Source organism: Magnolia sinica, chromosome 15, assembly GCF_029962835.1.
Source record: "Magnolia sinica isolate HGM2019 chromosome 15, MsV1, whole genome shotgun sequence".
Lineage (NCBI taxonomy): Eukaryota > Viridiplantae > Streptophyta > Magnoliopsida > Magnoliales > Magnoliaceae > Magnolia > Magnolia sinica.
In genome coordinates, this window is record NC_080587.1 from 61,066,859 (window position 1) to 61,089,220 (window position 22,362).

Genomic DNA, 22,362 nt, shown 5'->3' on the forward strand with positions numbered 1-22,362 from the left:
TTAATGTAGGAAAACCGACATCATCTTGAATTAAGTAAAATCTGGCTGAGTGGAACAAACCAGAGTCTGACCAAACCACTAGACTGGGCCCGCCGGATCTTTGAGTGGATCAAATGGGAAGCGGATTGCGTTCAGACTCGTTACAGACGGGAGCGGATTAGGTGTTACATGGGAAACACCTTAGTGGGTGTTACCCTTACCGTGGGGTCCACCTTGATGATGTGTTGTGTATCCACACCGTTCATCCATTTCTCTAACCCATTATAGGATGTATTAACATATATTAAGCAGATCAAGTTCTGAGTACGACCACACGACAGGAAACAGTGGTGTTTGAGTGTGTCACCAGTAAAAATTCCAAAGGGCCCATTGTAAATTTGTCATAATTCTTATTTACCATCCAACCTGTTGATAATGTCAAGAAAATCGGGATGAATTGAAAAATACAAATATCAGATTAATCCAAAACTTTTGTGGCCCACAAAAAGTTTTGAATAGTTATGTGTCACTATTTCTAGTGGTGTGGTCCACCTGAATTTATATCTTCATAAGTTTTAGGATCTCATCACAAAATGAGATGTAAAAACAGATGGATGGAGTGGATATTCAAAAATTACACCAAGGTGGGACTCACACGGTTGGTGTTACCCTAATATGCTCTTGTTCTAGGCAGGGGCTGTGGGCCCACCTTGATGTTTGTGTGAGGTAGATCCAAGGATCAAGTGGGCCACACCATGGAAAGGAGCGTGAAAATGACTCCCACTGTCCACACAACGTGAATCAGTAGTGACAATGACTTCCAAGTTCCACCGTTGAAACCTTCTTAGGCCCCACCGTGACTTTTCTTTAACATGCAGCCTGTTCGTAAGATCACGTGGACAGGGATAAAGGAAAATACAAATATCAGCTTGACCAAAACTCCTGCAAGTCCCACGATGGTGAAGGTTTAATCCCCACTTTGCTGTCTCATTTTTGAGCTCATGCCTTAAAATGATCTAAAAATAATAATAGATGGACAGCGTAGAGAAAACACATACGTTACATCATGGTGGGCCCCACAGCACATGAGTATGGTGCAGATTGGGTGCTCTTAGATATGTAGACGTACAGCCAAGTATTTAATTTGGATCGTTGATTAGATTTGGCATACTTTTCATAAGCCACTATGGAAGCAATCTCACTGTTAAACGGATCCTATCCGTTGGATTCGATTGATCGGTGCAAAATTGTGGCGTAAATCAAAGGTCCAGTGATTTGTATGAATGTTCCATTCTATGCATTTTACTTTAGATAATGTCTTTTGGAAATATATAGATATTATTAGGGCTGTCAACGGGCCGGGCTGGGCCTGGACTACTGTTTAGGCTGGGCCACGGGCCAGGGCCAAGCCTATTCAAAATTCTGATTTTGACAGGCCCAGCACAACCCACTGACACTCCTAGATATTATTGGTATCCTAAGCTCGGTGATATAAAAACTACCTATAATTGAAGACAATACCACACTATGAGAGATATTTTCAACATTTTTCAATATTGCCCCTGGCATAGAGATATTCCTGTAGCCGAGGCTGTGTAGGGATCACAAAGACATCCATGACAAATCCACTCCATCCATCTATTTTGAAAGACCACAGTAGGGCAGGATTCTAAAAATCAAGCAGATCTGAAACTCATGTTGGCCATACCACGCGAAACAGTGGGGATTGAACAAAAGGGTGATAGAAGTTTTGTATCAGGATGATATTTGTTCCTACAGTTTATCTGAGTGGTAATAACCCTATGAACGGTTTGGATGGCATATAAACATCATGGTCGGCTCCAGAAAGGTTTCAATAGTGGGTGTTTTTGTTCCCATTGTTTCACTGGTGTGGCCCACCTGAGTTTTGGATCTGTCTGATTTTTATAATCTTATCCTATTGTGGTCTTTCAAAAGAGATGCACAAAGTGGATTTGTCACAGACATCTTTATGGATCCTACAAAGCCCCATTACAAGTATATCTAGCTCTCTCTATGGTCTTATTCTATTGTTCTTCATGTGATAGTAGCAATGGCCCCAAACATCTTGAATGGAAGTTGGAATGTCCAATCATTAATTTAAATCATTTATCCTTTCATACAATCAAGGACAAGCCATAGTAAAAGAATCATGCCAATTCAATGATATGAAGCATCCAATCAATAACATAAAAAATGGAAAGTCAAAATTAAGTGGATAAGCAAAATAGGTCCAATAATCTCATGAAGCTATCTATCTATCTAGTATATCCTAAATTATATTGCTTATGATTCCAAGGTAGCATTTTGGTTCAATGATTCTAATCATATTATAGATTGCTCCTAAATAAAATAAATAAATAAATAAATAAAACACTTAAAATTTTTATAAATAAGCCACGATCAAATGGTTAGGATCATCCAATTGGCATGATTCTAGCACAATAGGGTGCCCCAGAAGCGGATTGCATCCTTAAGCCTTGGTTTTGCCTCATTTTTGGGTTCATACTATATAATGATCTGTAAATAGGGATGGACGGCGTGGATAAGACGTTTGCATCATAGTGGCCCCCACAGAGTTCTGCCCGAACGGATTACCGTCCGGGCGGAGGTAGGGCGCAATCCGCTTCCGGGTGCCCCACGTGTCATTCAAAAGGTTTAGGGACATTATGAAAACCCTCGTAATATTATATATCTTATAAGCCAAGGAAGCAAACGGGTCATCAATGGTAAGGGATCATCAATCATGGGGATGCGAATGAGGTAACACCATCCACAGCTGGGGTGTGGTGATGTGTTGGGTGTTCCGGGCCCTAATGTGATGTATGTGTTTTGTATAGTTCTTTTTTTTTACACACCCACCCACACCACATGGGCACTTGATCCCTAGATCTCAGTGTTGAAACAAAGTCTATCTACCACTGAGCTATGGAACTGAAGCCTTTATATCGTTGTTGTCCATCTATTTTGCCAGCTCATTTTAAGGTATGAATAAAAAAAATTATGCAAATCCAAAGCTCAAGTGGACTTAACTACATGAAACAGTGGGAACACCATTAAAAGCTTCTTGACGCACAAAAGTTTTGGATTAAGTTGATAGTTTTGTTTTCCCTTCATTAAGGTCTTTGTGACTTGGGGTGTACACGAATTGAGCTAGCTCGGTTAGCTCGCTCGACTCAACTTGAAAAAGCTTGATTCGACTCGGTTCGAAGCTGAGTTCAAGCCGAGTCGAGCTGATTTGTGAGCTCGAAAATGAGATCGAGCCAAGTTCAAGCTAGCCCCAGCTTGACTCAACTTGGATCGAACCCAGCTCAAATCAAACTCGGATCAAACCAGTTCAGTGACTCAATTACTTTGATATTGATATTGCTCACCAAGTGTTTGATGAAATGACTCAAAAAAGTGTGACCGGTGACAAGGAAGGTATGTATATGAAACCAACACCCTTTTTTTTTTAAATGTTGCTTAGAAGGTGTTTGATAAAATACTTGTAAAACCATTGCTGCTATCTCAAATTAAGTGAGATTTTGAAGGTGCAGTCTAGGTGTTTGTGAAAATGCCTCAATGACGAACTCAACTCGATTTTGGCTCGAACTCGGCCCGAGCTGCTGACCAAACTGAGCTGAGCTAGCCCGGGAGGCTCGAGGACCGAGCCGAGCCGTGTTCGAGCTGAGGTCAGCTAGTGGCCGAGCTGAGGCCAGCTCGACTCGGTTCGACTCGATGTACACCCCTAATTGCGACCCTATCAATGGGTTGGTCGGTTCGACTCGATGTACACCCCTAATTGTGACCCTATCAATGGGTTGGATGACAAATAAACATTACAGTGAGCCCTACCAAGATTTCAATGGTGTGTGTCATTATCCCTGCAGTTTCCTATGGTGTGATCCACTCGAGCTTATGATTTGTTTCATGGTTGGATTCATGACCTAAAATAAGCTGGCAAAACAGATGAATGGCGTGGATATAAAACACATATATCAACTTGGCCCCACAGTGCCCAACGCATCGCGGCACCATCAAGGGTGGTGGTGTTGTCAACACCATCCAATCCATGTCCTTGAATGGTGGCCTATAAAAAGGGTGTTGAATCTGAACGATCCACCTATAGACAACATGGACGGCCAATGTGTTCGAGTGCAACTTGGTGCACCATTGTTCATGATAAAAAATAATAGACTACTAGAGTAAGATATTTCTTAGAAAGGAAAATTTCCAAACTTAGCATGCATGACTAATTCTTTCTGCAAAATCTAACGTTGAATTCCAAGAATTCTAGAATGCAAAAGGACTAAGCTTTGTTGAGTGGTCTCAAAAGCATGGTCCATCATAGGTGGGGCTCACTAGGTGGATGGTCCCTCAGTCTTCCATGCCACGTGTACGGCGGAGAGGGGGTCTTATCACATATGATAAGTCAACTCTATCTTGCAAGTCATGGTCGCGTCCACGAGTGGCATTCCACCAACTAACCGGAAACACCTGCTCTCATATCCACCCACATCCTGTGTTCGCATCATACCTCCCTTTTTTTTCGCTATTATAAATGTTTGCAATTTAATTATAAAACATTGAGTCATCAAGTCCATGGTATCCCTATTGACTAAACTTGTCTTAACATCTTCAAGCTATTTTACATATATGCTGGTTGATTTCATTCATTTGGGTGCATTGAATGTGGGCCATCGCCATCTCTTCTTCCAACCGTCCATTTGGCTACCACTTACACGGATACGATCATGTAATCAATGAGGTTTTGAGGCCACCCAACCAATTCATGCTGGGTTCCCAATCTAAACAGTTGACTGAAATACTCTCTCATCTTGTGTGTGGATGGATGTGCTTGTGCATTGATCTCATACTATCAATTGTTGTAAAAATGCGTTGGAAATACTGAAAAATAAAATAAATTATTTTCTTTCACCAGGCTGTATCACGTAAAATATGTGTTGTCTTTAAAGAGTGATTCGCCCCCTTATCAAATTGCTTATGGGTTAAAGGTGAATTTCTTCCATGATAAGACAAGCCTATTTGGGTCCTGCGTTCAGTAATCACGAAGGGTCCACCTAGAAACAATTTCAGCACAGCAAATCTTCTGATAGAATCAAAATGAAGATGTGTTAACAGTATTCTAAAATAGAGATGCAATCCTTCCAAGTAAGAATACTACACAAACATCCTCGTACAAATCACGATTTTCTTCTTTTCATTTATGATGTGGGACAAAAACAAACACCGCACTTTTCGATTTAAAAATTCCAAAAAGCGTTTTGGCAGCAAAATTCCAAATTTTTGAATATTTGTTTTTTTTCAAAAAAACCACAAATTTCAACAATTCTCCACTAGTTTTTTTAAAAAATAAAAAATAAAAATAAATAAATATCTGTTAGAGATAAAGAATAGTTATTATGCATGGAGAAAGATATCCTACGATTTGAATCTTTTCTTAGTGTAAGTTTTTTAAAGTTATGTTGAAATTTTTGTTTGCCGTAATATTGAACCAGTTATTTCTAAATGACATAACTGAAAATACTACACACATAACAACTTCTGCATTATATGTTCATTTATATTACTCGCTTAGCACTTTTAATGGTCATGTGTTTATCCTATTTCATGAACGAAGTCAAGAGAACTCTAACTCTCATGAGAAGCAGTACCACTTATATGTTCATATAGGTGAAATCCTTCCAATGTTTCTGTTACTTAAAACACTTGTTCTATTTGACTGGATTTCATTAAGAGTTTTAAGACTCGGCCATTTTTGTTTGTAACGGCCAACACTTTCATCCTAGATGAGGTTATTTTTAGATTTAGTGCTGAAACTTTTCACTTATCAGTGATTTTTTGTTTTCCATCGAACTCAATCTTTAGAGATTTTCTAAGTTTGGGTTGAGTTTCTATTACTGGTGAAACTTTGATTAAAGAGTTTCAACTCCATCCCTCTAGATGTTGTTTTTACTACCTCTCTCATTAGAGGTTTAGTAAAGGGATCAACCAAGTTATTACTTGACTTCATAATATGATCACAATGATTCCATCCTGAATCAATTGCCTTATATAATAATGTCTCAAACTTATGTGTTTGGACTTTTCATTATAGGTACCGATGTAGGCTCTCGCTAGAGTGGCTTCACTAACACAATGAAGTGAAATAGTAGTATAGGCTTCACATTAAACGGCATTTCTAATAGAAGATCCCTTAACCACTCAGCATCTTTACCTATTGTATCTAATGTTATGAACTCAGATTCCATTGTTGAGTATATTATGCAAGTTTGTTTCTTGGATCCCCAAGATACATTCACACCTTCTAAGGTAAATATCCACCCGGTAGTGGATTTGTTGTCCCATATACTCGATATCCAACTTCCATCGGAATATCCTTCCAACACTGCTGGAAATTTTGAGTAAAATAACCAAAGTTTTTTGGTTTCTTTTAGATAACCTAGAACTCTACTTATGTCTTTCCAGTGTTCAACACTTGGACTATTAGTAAATCTACTTAGTTTACTCACAGCGTATGCTATATCCGGTCTTGTGCATTGCATAACATAAATAAAAATGCCTATAGCACTAGCATATACTAGTTGTGCAACCGATCTTCCACTGTTTTCTTTCAACTTGATACTTGGATCAAATGGGGTTTTTGCCTCTTTGATTTTCAAGTAGTTAAACTTGTTTAATATTTTCTCAATATAATAAGACTGACACAATGTATAACCCCCACTATGTTTTTTAACTTCGATACCTAATATAATATTCACTTGTCCAAAATTCTTTATTTTGAAAACTGAAAAGAGAAACTTCTTTGTTACAGTTACGCCTTTCATTTTGTTATTGATTATTACAATATCATCTACATAAAAATATATGATTACAACATAATCACTAGACACTTTTGAGTACATACATTTATCAGCAATGTTATGTGCAAAACTATAAGACAAAATTTTATAATCAAATTTATTATACCACTATTTTGGTGTTTGTTTTAATCCATATAAAGACTTAACAAGTCTACACACTTTCCTTTCATTACTTGGTAGAACGAACTCTTCTGGATGCTCCATGTATACCTCCTCATCGAGGTCTCCATTCAGAAATGTTGTCTTCACGTTCATTTGATGGATATGAAGATGATGTATAGATGCTAGAGCAAATAAAATCATAATTAATGTTATTCTAGCCACTGCTGAATATGTGTCAAAATAATTGATTCTTCCTTTCTATTGGAAACCCCTAGCAACTAATCTTACCTTAAAGGTTCGAATTGTACCATCAGTGTGATATTTTTTCTTAAATACCCACTTACATCCTATCGGTTTAGAACATGGACGTAGATCCACCAGTTCTCATGTTTGGTTTGATATAATCGAATCCATTTCATCATTAATGGCCTCTTTCTAAAAAGCGGAGTCTCTCGAAGTCATAGCTTCACTAAATGTTTTTTATTCATTTTCTATAGTTAAAACGATAGGTATTTTCCTAATAAACTTCTCTCTATCACCTTCTACTAGATAAAAAGAGAGACGTTGAGAGTCTATTTAATCAGGATCAAGACTCTTCTCTACTCTTGATCTTTGACTCCTACAAGGTTCATTAGTGTTTGAACTTCTTGTTGTGTTTCTTTTTTAGTTTCATTAGGAGATTGAATCTTAGTATTTTTTTCTCCATGAATAAAGAGTTTTCAAAGAACTCTACATCTCTAGACTTTATGATTACATTGGAGTCTAAGTCTAAAAGTCTATATACCTTACTATTTTGTGCATATCCTACAAAGACGCACCTAATAGCTCCTAGTCTTAACTTAGTTCTTTTAGGTTCAGGAGTTTTGCAATATGCGAGACACCCCTACGCTTTAAGATACCCTATGTTTGGTTTCCTTCCTTTCCATATTTCGTATAGAGAGGTCTTGATTTTCTTAAATGAAATTTTATTTAGAACATGACATGTAGATAACAATGCTTCTCCCTATAGGTTTAATGACAACTTTCCTTGTATTAGCATTGAGTTGACCATTTCAACTAAGGTCTTATTTTTTCTCTCTGCTACACCATTTTCTTGTGGTGTATAGGGTGTTGTGCACTGGTGTACTATGACATGTTCCTCACAATAGGTAGAAAATTTATTAGAGAAGTATTCTCCTCCTCTGTCAATACAAAAGATTTTAAGCTTTTTAACTAATTAATTTTCTACTTCGGATTTATAGATCCTGAATGCATTAAATGTTTCTTCTTTTGATTTTAATATATATATACATACACATATCTTGAACAATCATGTATAAATGTTATGAAATATGTAAAACTCGTATCCTAGTCTGTACCGTTCCTTAGACTCCCGCAGACCCCCCAGTCGAATTCCGGTGACCTGTAATCGGCGTTTGCACGCGACCCTAAGTCGCATCCTATATATCTATGTCGACTCGACTCAAAACTTATACCCTAGCGACCGCGCCATCGCTGCAATTCCAACGTCGCGTCTCGTGCGCCGATAAGATACCCAGGCCAGGAGTTGTGGGCCCACGTTTATTTAGAAGAAAATACCATGTTGCAAATTCTAAGAGAATCTCTACAACCCATCACATCAATCAATCAAGTACACATCCCATCACAAGTCAAGTACCAACCCATACCCTACCCATCTCTCTTCCATTCCCAAAGTCAACTCTCTCTCTCTCTTCACCCATCCCTTTCTTACAACATCCATTCCTCCCATCCCATCTCTCTTACAACACCCTCTCCTCTCTCATTCTCTCCACCATTTCCCAAGCTTCTATGAGAGAAAAGCTCTAAGGAGAGAAAAGATCAAGGCCCACTTCCTACCCCCTCATCTCACCACCCAACCCTTCAAACTTCATCATCTACCCTTAAAGAGTTAGCTTAGGAGCCAAGGAGTCCAAGGAGCTAAAGAAGAAGGCCATAGGTGGGTGTTTATAGCATTAGATCTTAATTTTTTTTATTTAGGGCCCACATGATTTAAGACTCATCTTGATGTGTACATTGTATGATAGAGAGGAGCTCATAATGGCGAAACTCCTCTCCATTACTCTCTCTCTCTCTCTCTCTCTTTGATGTGTGGCCCGCTTGACAATACACGTATAATAATCCAGACCGTCCGATAGCGGGACCCACCTTGCTGCCCGTTCTTGGGCAAGCTTGGATGATGAAGGAATATATATATATATATATATATATATATATATATATATAAGCTTGATTTAAGCATGTGGACCACCGTGATTTATGAGTTTTATCCACACCGCCCATTTTCTGGACGGTGGGACCCACCCTGCACGTTTTGCACATGTGGGGTGTGGGGCCTACCATGATGGATGCATTGTATCCTCACGGTCCAGGGATTGGACGATGGGAAGCAGGTTGGCAGGAGTACCTCACACCAGCTATATAATTGTTGTGTGACACCAGCAAGTTCTGTGGACCCCACCATGTAGGTGTGTTGATCTGGACCATCTAGACCGTGTGGACCTACCTTGATCACCATGTGTGACTCCACCTACAGCAGCAAGGACGATGGGTCCCACATAGGGTCCATATCCAGACCATCCGTAAAAAGGACGTCCAGGGCTAGACGTTTGAATATATATAATAATAATAATATAATATAGTATGTATATATATATATATATATACACACACACACACAAAGAAGTGGGGTGGCCCACCTACGTGGGACCCACTTGATTTGGAAACAAATCAGCTGGGGTACCTCACACCAGCTATATAGCTATTGTAGCAACGTCAACAAGTTCTGTAGTCCACACCGTCCGACCATTTTAGCAGACGTGGGACCCACCCCACACATGTTGCACGTGTGGGGGTGGGGCCCACGATGATGTATGTATCCTATCTCCACACCATCCATTCATGGATGGTGCTTCTTGTCGGGCCAACGTGGTGTATGGGTCTTATCCACACCGCCCAGATGGCTAGACGGTGGGACCCATCGTTGATGTATATGATCTATATCCACATCGTCTATCAGTGGACCCCACACTACAAAAATCAATGGAGGATGATCGTCTATCATTGAAACCCATTTGGGGTCACAGAAGTTTCGGATTAATATGGAATTTGTTTTTCCTCTTAATCTAAGTCATTGTGACCTTATGATCAGATTGGATGGTAAATAAACGTTATGGTAGGTCATGTGATGTGTTAACAGTGAAAATCATTATCTCCACTGCTATTTATGGTATGGTCCAGATGATCTTTTGATATGATTCATTTTTTGTTAATGTTCTAAAATGATCTCTAAATATAGATGCATGGTGCAGATAGTTCACCTAGAATAATAGGCCGGACTTGATGTATATAAGGCTCATTGTTGAGGCCCATGTGATGCGGCCCACTTGATGTATATGAGTCCCATTGTGATATATTTGAGGCCCATGGGTTGTGGCCCGATATGATGTATTCGAGGCCCATGGGACATGGCCCATCATGATATATTTAAGGCTCATATGATGAGGCCCGGTATGATGTATTTGAGGCCCATGAGTGAGGCCCAATGTGATGCATATGTGGCCCATGAGTGAGTCCATGGGCCTCACTATATTTTAAGCTATATGTGGACCACTCCTTGGGAGCAATGTTGGTTAAATGACCACATTGATGGGCAATGATGGTTAAATATCCACATTGTGACCTTCCCTTAAGCCTTGTTAGGCCCATTCTCATCATTCTCCTAGTGAGTTAACTCAAATCACTGGGCCTCATTGATGTTGCATGGTCTATCATCGCCGTGGACGGATGGCTCCGTGTTAACGGATTTGATTTATCCACGGCCGAGGGCCGATCTTTATATTATGATTTGGATCGGCTGTTCATCTATGGACCTCGCCTTGCATATAGGCCAATTATCGATGCCGATTATTGATACCGATTATGAGTATGTGACAGCATAGCATCATGATATATGCCCATACGCATCATCTGCATGCTTGTGATGAAATGAGGTTGACCATTGCATATACCTTCTGGTAAGTTGTTTATGAGACTCCATGATAGGCGATGTTGTCCCTCATGAGCACAAGGTACACGCAAGATTGATGTATGACTGGATTTTATAACTCATGCATCTTGCATTGTGTGATGTGGTTACTATACGCCCTACTGACATCAAGGCCGTGGCCTCCATAAGCACATCATGGAGAGCCAGATTGGATACCGAAAATACTGTTATTAGCACCGGGGCGTCATAGATGTCCCTGGGTGAAAATCTCTAAACCCGATGATACCAAATGATAACTCCAACGTCGACACCGAGTAGATACATAAGTGCACGAGGGCCGTATACCAGTAGACCGCATCTCCCACTGTGTCGTGGTCGGTTAGAAAGGGATGTGACCTTACCCACCTGAGTGAGGGGCAATATCTAGGTTGAGTTTACCCAGCTTGAGGAATGGGTCTACTATCGACGAGTCGGGCCCGATATTGGCAGACGGATAGTGAAGTCTCTTCCACTTACCCAGTTATGCGTTCGGATAAGGGTGGCAAGCTGGCGTAGAGGGTATTAGACCCCGGTGATTGTCCGGCGTGAAAACTGTACTGATATTTGATACTCTATTGATGAGCTGCATTGATGTATGGATTCGAATGAGGTACTTGAGTTGCATCTCGCATCGCATGACCTTGGATGGCTGACATCATTCACACCTTGCATCGCATAGCCTTGATATTGTTGATAGCATTCATGCCTTGTATTGCATAGCCTTGGTACGCATGATAGTATTCATGGGTTTGCTAGCATATTCTGCATTACTTTGATATTACATTCTGAGCACGCTTATATTACGCACACACTCTCACCACCCTCTAAGCTTTTCGCAAGCTTATGCACAACTGTTGCGTGCAGATGACGCTAGGACAGCGCAGTAGTATTGAGATTGTAGCGTGCAGCGGACTTCTAGAGCTTTCGATTCTGTTATTGTATTTTCCCTTTATGCGCATTATACCATTAAGTTTTTTATCATAGTGGATTTTGTGATGGTGTCTTGGTGATTGTTCGTGGGTTATGCTTACGGTTATGCTTGTTACGGAATAAATTCATGATGAAAAATCCTCCTTATATAGTCTCAAGATCAGAACCTTGCATATGGGTGCTGGGAACCGAGAATGGGGTACTACGGAGGCTGTCGGCGCCGAATTCGGCGATCGAGAATTTGTGAGCCCGGTTTTCGAGTTTGGGACATGACAGAATACCTCTTCCCTCCTCGAGTAAGAATGTTATTTAGTTCACATATGTCAGTATGCACTAGGTCTAATATTTAAAATGATCTCTCAACACTTGGGAATGATTTCTTAGTTATTTTAAACTATATGCATACTTTTCATTTATCGTTGTCATTATCATTGTTGATACTGGGTCATTCTTAACCATGAGTTTTATGGTAATATAGTCAAATGTGCTAGTCTACCATGCCACAGCGTTGTAGAGTCAATATATAAGCAGAAGAATTCTTTTCATTCAATGAAAATTTGACCATCCCATTATAAGCATAACCCTTACCCACAAAGTTCTCATTCTTGGACAAGATCAGTTTACCAGACTCAAACACAACCCTTATTTCAAGTTTGCTCAAGAGATCTCATGAGACTAAGTTCCTCCTTATGTCTGGGACATGCAGTATGTTGGTCAGGATTACTTTTTTTCCTGAGGTAAAGAGTAATTTTACGGTTCCTTTGTCTAAGACTTTCGATCGACATTCATTTCTCATTTGAACCTCTTGACCATTGGTCACGTCTTCATAGGTTTTGAAGGCAGATCTATCGTTGCATACATAAATTGTGGCACCTGTATCATACCACCAACCGGGAACTTTCTCTTGAACTAAGCTTACTTTTGTGACCATTGTTACGATATCATCGTCTACTGCATTAGCCTCTTTCTTAGGCTTTTTATGGTCCCTACAGACTCGGACAAAATGTCTGGTCTTCTCGCAGACATAGCAAGGACCTTTGGGTTTATTGTTTTTCTTCTTTTGGATTTTCTTGAATTTCTCTTGATCTTTGTTAAGTTTTAGGGAATCATTTTTCTTATAGTTATTGTTCTGGGATAGTCTTTCTACTGCATTCACCTTAGATGAGGATACACCATTTGTGTCATCCTTCTTATCTCAGTTACAAGATTCTTCTTTAATACGAAGATGCTTTTAGAGCTTTCGGATTTATGCAGTAGCTTCTTCCTGTAGTCTTTCCAGCTCGGAGGCAATTTGGCAATAATAGCTCCGACTTGAAATGATTCAAGTAAGTCTATTTTTAAAGCCTTTATCTTGTTTACAATTAATTGTAATTTATGGATTTGAGCTAGCAATGGCTTATTGTATATCATCGTGAAATCGAAATATCTGGCAATTAGGAATTTCTGTAATATCTGGCAATTAGGAATTTCTGTGTACTTTCTTCTTCAGCCTTGTACTTGTATTCCAGCGCATTCCAAATTTCTTTCATTAATATAATCCCCGTGTATAGATCGTACAACCGATCAGAGAGAGCGTTGAGAATATGACTGCGACACAGCAGTTTGTCTTCCTGTCGCTTGATTCTTTCAGCGATCTGTTCTGGTGTGTCAGCATCTGTCGCTTTAGGCAAAAGATGGAGATTCGGGTCCAGGATGTAAAAAATCTTTAAAGCAGTCAGCAAGAATTTCAACTTGTCGTGCTACCTAGTGAAATTTGAACCGTCGAACAGGTCCAATCTGATCAGATCTTGGTTCATCAGTCTGACTAATGCAACTCTTTCGGTATCCATAATCACGCTTTAAGAATGTTGGAAAAATATATTGGAAATACTAAAAAATAAAATAAAATATTTTCTTTCACCAAACTGAATCATGTAAATATACATTGTCCTTAAAGCGTGATTCGCCCCCTTATTAAATTGTTAATGGGTTACAGGCGAATTGCTTTCAGGATAAGACAAGCATGTTTGGATCTTGCGTTCAGCGATCATGAAGGGTCCACCTAGGAACAATTTCAATGCAGTGGATCTTCTGGCAAAATCAAAATGAGGATGTGTCAGTGGTATTCTAAAATAGAGATGCAATCCTTAGGATCTGATGGATGAGGAGAGATGGTGAGTTTGTGATGATAGAATTTGGACAGGAATGGTCCAGTTTATATAGGCACCAGGGAGTGGACCGTTACTAGGTGGCCGTCAATGGTTCAGAACGTTTGAAAAACGTTTCTGACCGTTGATCATTAGTTTCAGCCATGAAGTGTAAAGTGTGCCAACTATCACCACTATAGCCACACTACCCACGCCCTCGCCCAAGAGGGGGCGTGCATACGTGTATGCACTGAAACACACAACCCAAGCGTCACAATCTCCAAAGCTCTAAGTAAGAATACCATACGAACATCCTCATATAAACCACGATTTTCTTCTTTTCATTTCCGATGTGGGATAAAAGCACACACCACACATTTCGATTTGAAATTCCCAAAGGTGGGACTTGGTATGGACGGGCTTAGTAAGGTACGTAGCTCAAAAGTGAGGAGTACAGTAGGAAAAACTCTAAACCTCTTAATGATGAGAGTAGTCCCCAGTCTTATCTAATTATTTGGTCCTATGGCTGACTGGAATAGTGGGCCCCACTGGAATCAACGGTCTCAATTGAGTAGAGTTTCTGCCATCAGTTTTCACCACTGGGCTAGGGTGGCTCAGTAAAAGATCGGGACTTGGTCAGACCCAAGACTCTTTTACTTGAACGTAGGGAAACCGGCATCATCTTGAATTACGTAAAATCTAGTTTCGGTTGAGTCTGACCAAACCACTAGGCCAGGGCACCATTTCTTTGAGTGGATCAAATAGGAAGCTGATTGCGTTCATACTCGTTACAGGCGGGAGCGGATTAGGTGTTACCTGGGAAACACTTTAACGGGTGTCACCCTTACCGTGCGGCCCACCTTGATGATGTGTTGTGTATCCATGCTGTTCATCCGTTTCTCTAGGCCATTTTCGGATGTCTTATCAAAAATTAAGTAGATCAAGATCTCAGGAGGACCACACGACAGGAAACGGTAGTGTTTGAGTGTGTCACCAGTAAAAATTCCAAAGGGCCCATTGTAAACTTTTCCTAATGTTTATTTTCCATCTAACCTGTTGATAATGTCAAGAAAACCTGGATGAATTGAAAAATACAAAGATCAGATTAATCCAACACTTTTGTGGCCCACAAAAAGTTTTGAATAGTTATTTTTCAAAGTTTCTAGTGGTGTGGTCCACCTGAGACTTAGATCTTCATAAGGTTTGGGATCTCATTCTAAAATGAGATGTAAAAACAGATGAATGGAGTGGATATACAAAAATTACACCAAGGTGGGATCTCACCCTAATATGCTCCTGTTACAGGCAGGGGATGTGGGCCCACCTTGATGTATGTGTGAGGCAGATACAAGGATCAAGTGGGCCACACTACGGAAAGGAGTGGTGATCAAAATGACTCCCACTGTCCACACAACGGGAAGCAATGGTGACATTGACTTCCACCGTTGAAACCTTCTTAGGGCCCACCTGTTGTTGCCTTAGATCAGCTTGATCAAAACTCCTGCAAGTCCCAAGAAGTTTTTAATGGTGAGCGTTTAATCCTCACTCTGTGGTTGCCTTAGATCTGTCTCATTTTTTAGCCCATGTCTTAAAATAACAATAATGTGAAAAAAAATAAAATAAAATCGATGGACAGTGCTCCGTAAGTCCCACAAAGATGTATATGTTTTATCCACTCCGCCAATCATTTTTGCACCCTCACTCTCAGAAACAAGACAGATCCAAATCTCATGTCAACCACACCACATGAAACGGTAACGGTCGAACGACCAACGTAAAAAACGAGCCACAAAAGTTATAGATCAACCTCATATTTGTGTTTTCACTTCATCCATGCTTACGTGACCTAATCAATGAATGGCAAATAAACAATACATTGGGAGCTAAGAAGTTTTTAATGGTGGGTGTTCAATCACCACTATTTTCCTATAATGTGGTCCACCTAATATTTGGATCTACTTCATTTGGGAGATTATGCATTAAAATATTAATGATCCAAAATGGATGGATAACGTAGACAAAACACGTACATCGTTGTGGGGTCCACAGAACCATCCAGTGTCAGTATGCAATATGTGTGGCCCGGTTTCAGTAATCTCCACTCCAGGGCACATGAGATTTGGTGCAGACTGGTGCTATTACATATGTAGACAGTCAAGTATTTAATTTGGATCGTTGATTAGATTCGGCATACTTTTCATATGCCACTATGAAAGCAATCTCACTGTTAAAAGGATCCCTTCCGTTTGATTGATTGATCGGTGGAAAATTGTGGCCTAAATCAAAGTTCCAGTGATTAGTATGAATGGTCCAGTCTATAGATTTTACTTTGGATAAAGTCTTTTGGAAATATTATAGATATCATTAGGGCTGTTAACAGGCCGGTCCGAGCCTAGGGTTGGTTTTGGGCTGAATTTTGAGCTGTTTGGGCTGGCCCTCGGGCTAGCCCATTCAAAATTCTGATTTTGACAGCCCCAGCCTAACCCATTGACATTCCAAGATATTATTGGTATCCTCAGCTGAGTGATATAAAAACTACCTATAATTGAAGACAATACTATTTTCAACATTTTCAATATTGCCCCTGGCATAGAGATATTCCTATACCCGAGGCCGTGTAGGGCTCATAGAGACATCCATGGAAAATCCACTCTATCCATCCATCTGTTTTGAAAGACCGTAATAGGGCAAGATTCTAAAAATCAAGTAGATCCAAAACTCATGTTTTCCATACTACGTGAAACAGTGAGGATTGAACATGAAGGGGTGATAGAAGTTTTGTATCGGGATGATATTTGTGATCCTACAGTTTATATGAGTGATAATAACCCTATGAACGGTTTGGATGGCATATAAACATCATGGTCGTCTTCAGAAAGGATTCAATAGTGGATGTTTTTATTCCTATTGTTTCATAGTTTTGGATATGTCTGATTTTTATAATCTTATCTTATTGTGGTCTTTCAAAAGAGATGGACAAAGTGGATTTGTCATATACATCTTTGTGGATCCCACAAAGCCCCAGCACAGGTATATCCAGCTCTATATGGTCACGGGCAATCACTTCCTATTCCATTGATCTTCATGTGATGGTAGCAATGGCCCCAAACATTTTGAATGGAACTTGGAATGTCCAATCATTAATTTGAATAATTTATCCTTTCATACAATTAAGGACAAGCCATAGTGCAAGAATCATGCCAATTGAATGATCTGATGCATCAAATCAATAACATAAAAAATGGACAGTCAAAATTAAGTGGATAAGCAAAAGAGGTCCAATAATTGTTCACTCCCCAAGTATAGGGTTGTGATGTAGTAATAAACTCGGTAAGACCGAGGTCGAATCCACAGGGACTGATACCTGTACGTTTCCTGAAACTAGGTAGAAATAGAACCAGACTAAGATGTGACCTAAACCAAATAGAATTTAATGAATAATGGTGAGAGATTGATGTAAAACTCTAAGAAATTCAAGGGAAGGAAACTAGGGATTCAGAGGATCCACTTGTAGAGATCAGGGAGATCTTATGCCTGCATCAAGGATTATGGAATTCAAACTGAACTACTTGATCTGGTTTTCAAGAGATGAAAGGTATATGAATTAGAATGAATTCCATCATTTAACCATGCCCAAGAGACAAAGCAAACAACAGGATTAAACTAATTACCAACCAATCAAAAGTACATGAAAGTTAGGAAGAGTACTATCATCCAACCATGCCCAGGAGACGATGGTGAACAACAGGGCCTCCTGACGTCATAAACATCAAAAGAGAAAAAAAGATATTCAAAGCCATTGCAAACCCATTGTAATTTCAGTCACAACAGATCATTAAAGACTGAGAAAATATTCTTTTAATAATCAACTCAAAACCAAGTTCAGTTCATAAATTTAAATGGAAAGCAGGAAATAGTGTCTCCCATCTCGCTACAGGCTTCACCTCTTAGCCCTAGCTAAGAGGATTAGCCACACATGGATGGGCTGATTAAGCAACAAAATAAAAATAAACTGGAAAAGAAAAGAAAAGAAGAAAACACTTATTCTTTCTTCACGCTCTCCCGTTCCAGCATCATGTTCCAGCCAAGCCAACCTCTGGACACGTCTCTTCAATCCTTCTCCAAACAGTTACAGCAGCAGACCACCTGTGCTCTCTGTCTACAACCCAAAAACCGATCACCCTGCACTCCACCTTCAGCTCCTTTCCTCAAGAAAACAAAACCCCAAAACTCTTCCCAGCCGTGCACTCCACCCTAAACCGAGCTCCTCTTTCCTTTTTCTTCCTCCCCCAGTCTTCTCCGATCTTTCCCGTTATATAGGCGTGAGGTCTGTAGTCGGTTTGGAGCTTCCGCCCCGAGAAGCAGTGGAGATGGCCTCCTCTTTACGCACAGCCGGTGCGGATGTTTACGCATCAATCAACAAAAGAACGTGCGCTGGTTCTTTATAGGGCTCATAGTTGCAGTCGATGAACAAATCTACTCCGTCCATTGGATGCAGCTCGAAAATCCAGTCAGCTATGTTGATTTTGGCTCCGATTTGGAGTGGCCCGCATATTCTTTCTTGGTGACGTCTACCGGGCATTTGAACGGTTGAAAACCAAACGCCATTGTCTTTTTTAAATCAGTCACCTAGGCGTGAATGAGATGGAATGAGGGATTCTCTTGGACGGTCTAGATCAAATCTTTGACGTACGATGGTGGCCCAAAGAATTCATCCGCAGGCTCTGTTGCGAAACAGGGCCTGCGCAATTAGCGCTGTGATGACTGGTGGGTCCCAGACTGACCTCAGAAGGAAAATCCAATCCGCTCATTACATTCCTCTCGAAAAACTAGCTGAAAAAGGGTGTTTTTGTATGTCTTTTGGTTCCGCCCATTGAGTTTTTTCTTTCACCGCCCATCCTGCTTTTGATCGCTATGATCTTTCAATTACTTGCATGATGCCAAAAGGTCTTCTAGGTGAGGTTGATAACCCACTTATTTACACAATGGACGGTCTAGATTTATGATTTGGATGATGAATGGGCCCCACTGAGAGGAACCGGCGGACCCACGTCCGCCTGCTGTGAGCAGGATCCCGTTTTGAGAAGGAGAGTCGGTCAGCGCTTGCTGACCGACTTTTGGTCTTTTGGTGTGCGCCCGGTGCACCTATATAATGTGTACATGCACTACCTGTGTGAGTCCCACAGAGATGTTTGTGAGAAATCTACTCCGTCCATCTGATTCTTCGCATGATTTAGGACGTTTATACCGAAGATGAGGTGTATCCAGAGATCAGGTGGGCCCCAGATCAGTAATTTGTGGGCTGATCTGTCCGTTGGGCCACTTTCACGAAATCCAAGAGCTGAAATTTTACGTGTACGGTTCATTTATGGTCCTCGGGCCACGTATGAAGTTTCGAACTGATCGAATAGCGGGAACCATGTGATCTTGCATTCGGACACTTTTCAGGCCACTTGAGCTTCGATTCCTCGATTTTCGCGGACCCCTGGTGTATAATTTCGTCGCTCTTGGTCTTCTAGAGTCCGTCCCATGCTTTAGTGTCATCAGATCGGTAAATCCATGCTTTTTAGTGTCCTTTCCCAGTCCAAGCTCATGAAGACGCACTGCATAAGACATACAAAAAAAGACGTCAAATCAACGGTGTCATGCTTGTAAATCCATGCAATAAATGGGTCTGATATGCAATATTTGACCCTCAACACAACCCCCAACCAGCATTTTGCTAGTCCCGAGCAAAGTATGCGAAAAATAAGTTGAGAATTACAGGAGAATTTCTATGAACTCGAGTGATTTTGGAAAACAATCTAGATATTCAGAATTCAACAATTCATGAATGTTGGGCCTTACTCTCTCCTAGACTCAAACACACGATAAACTTCATTCAAAGTATTAGTCCCTTAATTAGAAATAATCCTAAACATTGAGTTCCACAGATGAGTGTAATCCCAACTTTCAACATTAATATTCAATTCTTTATTTCAGGATATCGTTGGTAATCAACAAGAGAATTCATAATAACCAAAGCTTGCCTCAAAGATCATCTTTTCATTCCTTCATTTTTTTTTTTTTTTTTTTTTTTTTTAAAAACTAAAAACCAAGAAGGGGAATGAAGTCCACACTTATAGGGAGCAAACCTAGAGTGAAGATTCTTTGCCTAACCTTTTTCAACGGTATCTCTTCCTTTTAATTGATCTTGATGGGCAATTGTTCAAGTTGGTTCCTTCTATGCTTACTGATCATCAAATTAACCCTTCAGTTTCAAACTGAAATCTTAATGTGTAAGCGAGATGTGACATGTGAAATCATGACTCAATCAATGTTTACAACTTCTAATCATGGATTAATAATTAAACGTAACTGTGAAATCTAACGAGCAACTGAATCCAAGAGCAGTAAATCACCAACATTCCATATCCTGTAATTCTAAATCAAAGATGGTCGTCCAATCACTTTGAATTCACCAGAAAGTCCAGAAAAAATTTAAAAATTTTCACAATTTTTGCTCAAGAAAATACTGATTAGGTAACCTAATCTCCCACCCCTAACTTAAAAGCTACATTGTCCTCAATGTAAAGGATATGAGTATGGAAAGCGCATAAGACAACAAAAGTAAAGAAAGAGTGAAGGGAAGATAGTACCTGGATGATGAATCGTGAGAGACTTTTCAAGAGATCGCAGCATGGAATCCGGTCAGCACGAGAGAGAAAGTGACACAAAACTAACAAAAATAAAATCCTACCTATACCACTTTCGCAGGTGCTCTCGATTGCATTTAGCGCATGCAACAAGCCTTTAAACCCCTAGGTTACCCCTAGTGGACGAGTTGTAGTCTCGTGAGGGTTTGCAGTAATGTTACCCACAAACATTGAACTGACTAATGAAAAAAATGACATGAAATGAAGAACTGGGTTGCCTCCCAGGAGCGCTAAGTTTACCGTCTTTAGCCAGACAAAGAAAGCAACTACCCTAGTCCTAAGAAAACAGGAAACTTACTTATACCTCCATCAGACTAGGAGATTAATCCTGGTAAACAGGATCAGCCAGAGGCATGGACATGTCCTCTGAATCAAATTTCTCGACAAATGGTTTCAATCGATGTCCATTGACTTTAAACTCCTTGCCATTGTCGGGATCTCTTATCTCAACGGCCCCATGCGAAAAAACAGTGACAACAATATAAGGACCGGTCCAACGAGATCGAAGCTTACCCGGAAAGAGATGTAATCGAGAATTGTACAAAAGGACCTTCTGACCAGGCGTGAATGATTTTCGCGAAATGTGTTGGTCATGAAATGCTTTCATCTTGTCCTTGTAAATTCTCGAATTATCGTATGCATCATTCCGGATTTCTTCAAGTTCATTCAATTGAAGTTTGCGTAGCGAGCCAGCGTTGTCCAGATTGAAATTAAGATTTTTGATCGCCCAGTACGCTTTATGTTCCAACTCCACAGGCAAGTGACAAGCTTTCCCATAGACAAGTCTAAAGGGAGACATTCCAATAGGGGTTTTAAAGGCAGTACGGTATGCCCATAAGGCATCGGTCAATCGGATTGACCAATCCTTACGATCTGGGTTAACCGTTTTCTCCAAAATGTGTTTAATTTCCCTATTAGAAATCTCGGCTTGCCCACTTGTCTGTGGATGGTATGGGGTGCTCACCTTATGAGAGATACCGTATTTCTTCATTAAACTCTCAAATGGTTTATTACAGAAGTGTGAGCCCCCATCACTAATGATGGCTCGAGGTGTTCCGAATCGAGAAAGGATGTTTTCTTTTAGGAATTTAATGACCGTGCGATGGTCATTCTTTCGACATGGAATCGCTTCGACCCATTTAGTGACATAATCCACGGCGAGCAAAATATACAGATTTCCAAACGATTGGGGGAATGGTCCCATGAAATCGATGCCCCAGCAATCAAATGCTTCAATGATAAGAATGGGATTCAAAGGCATCATATTTCGACGGGACAATGCTCCCAATTTCTGACAACGCTCACAAGCTTTGCAAAACTCATGAGTGTCCCTAAACATAGTGGGCCAGTAAAAGCCACACTGCAAGATCTTGGCCGTGGTCTTTTTAGCAGAAAAGTGACCACCACAGGCTTCTGAGTGACAGAAGGAGATGACGCTCTGATGCTCATCGTCTGGTACACATCTCCTTAGAATTTGGTCTGGGCAATATTTAAATAAATAAGGATCATCCCAGAAAAAGTTGCGCACCTCGGTGAAAAATTTCTTCTTATCTTGCGCAGTCCACTGTGTTAGTATAGAACCTGTGATAAGAAAATTAGCA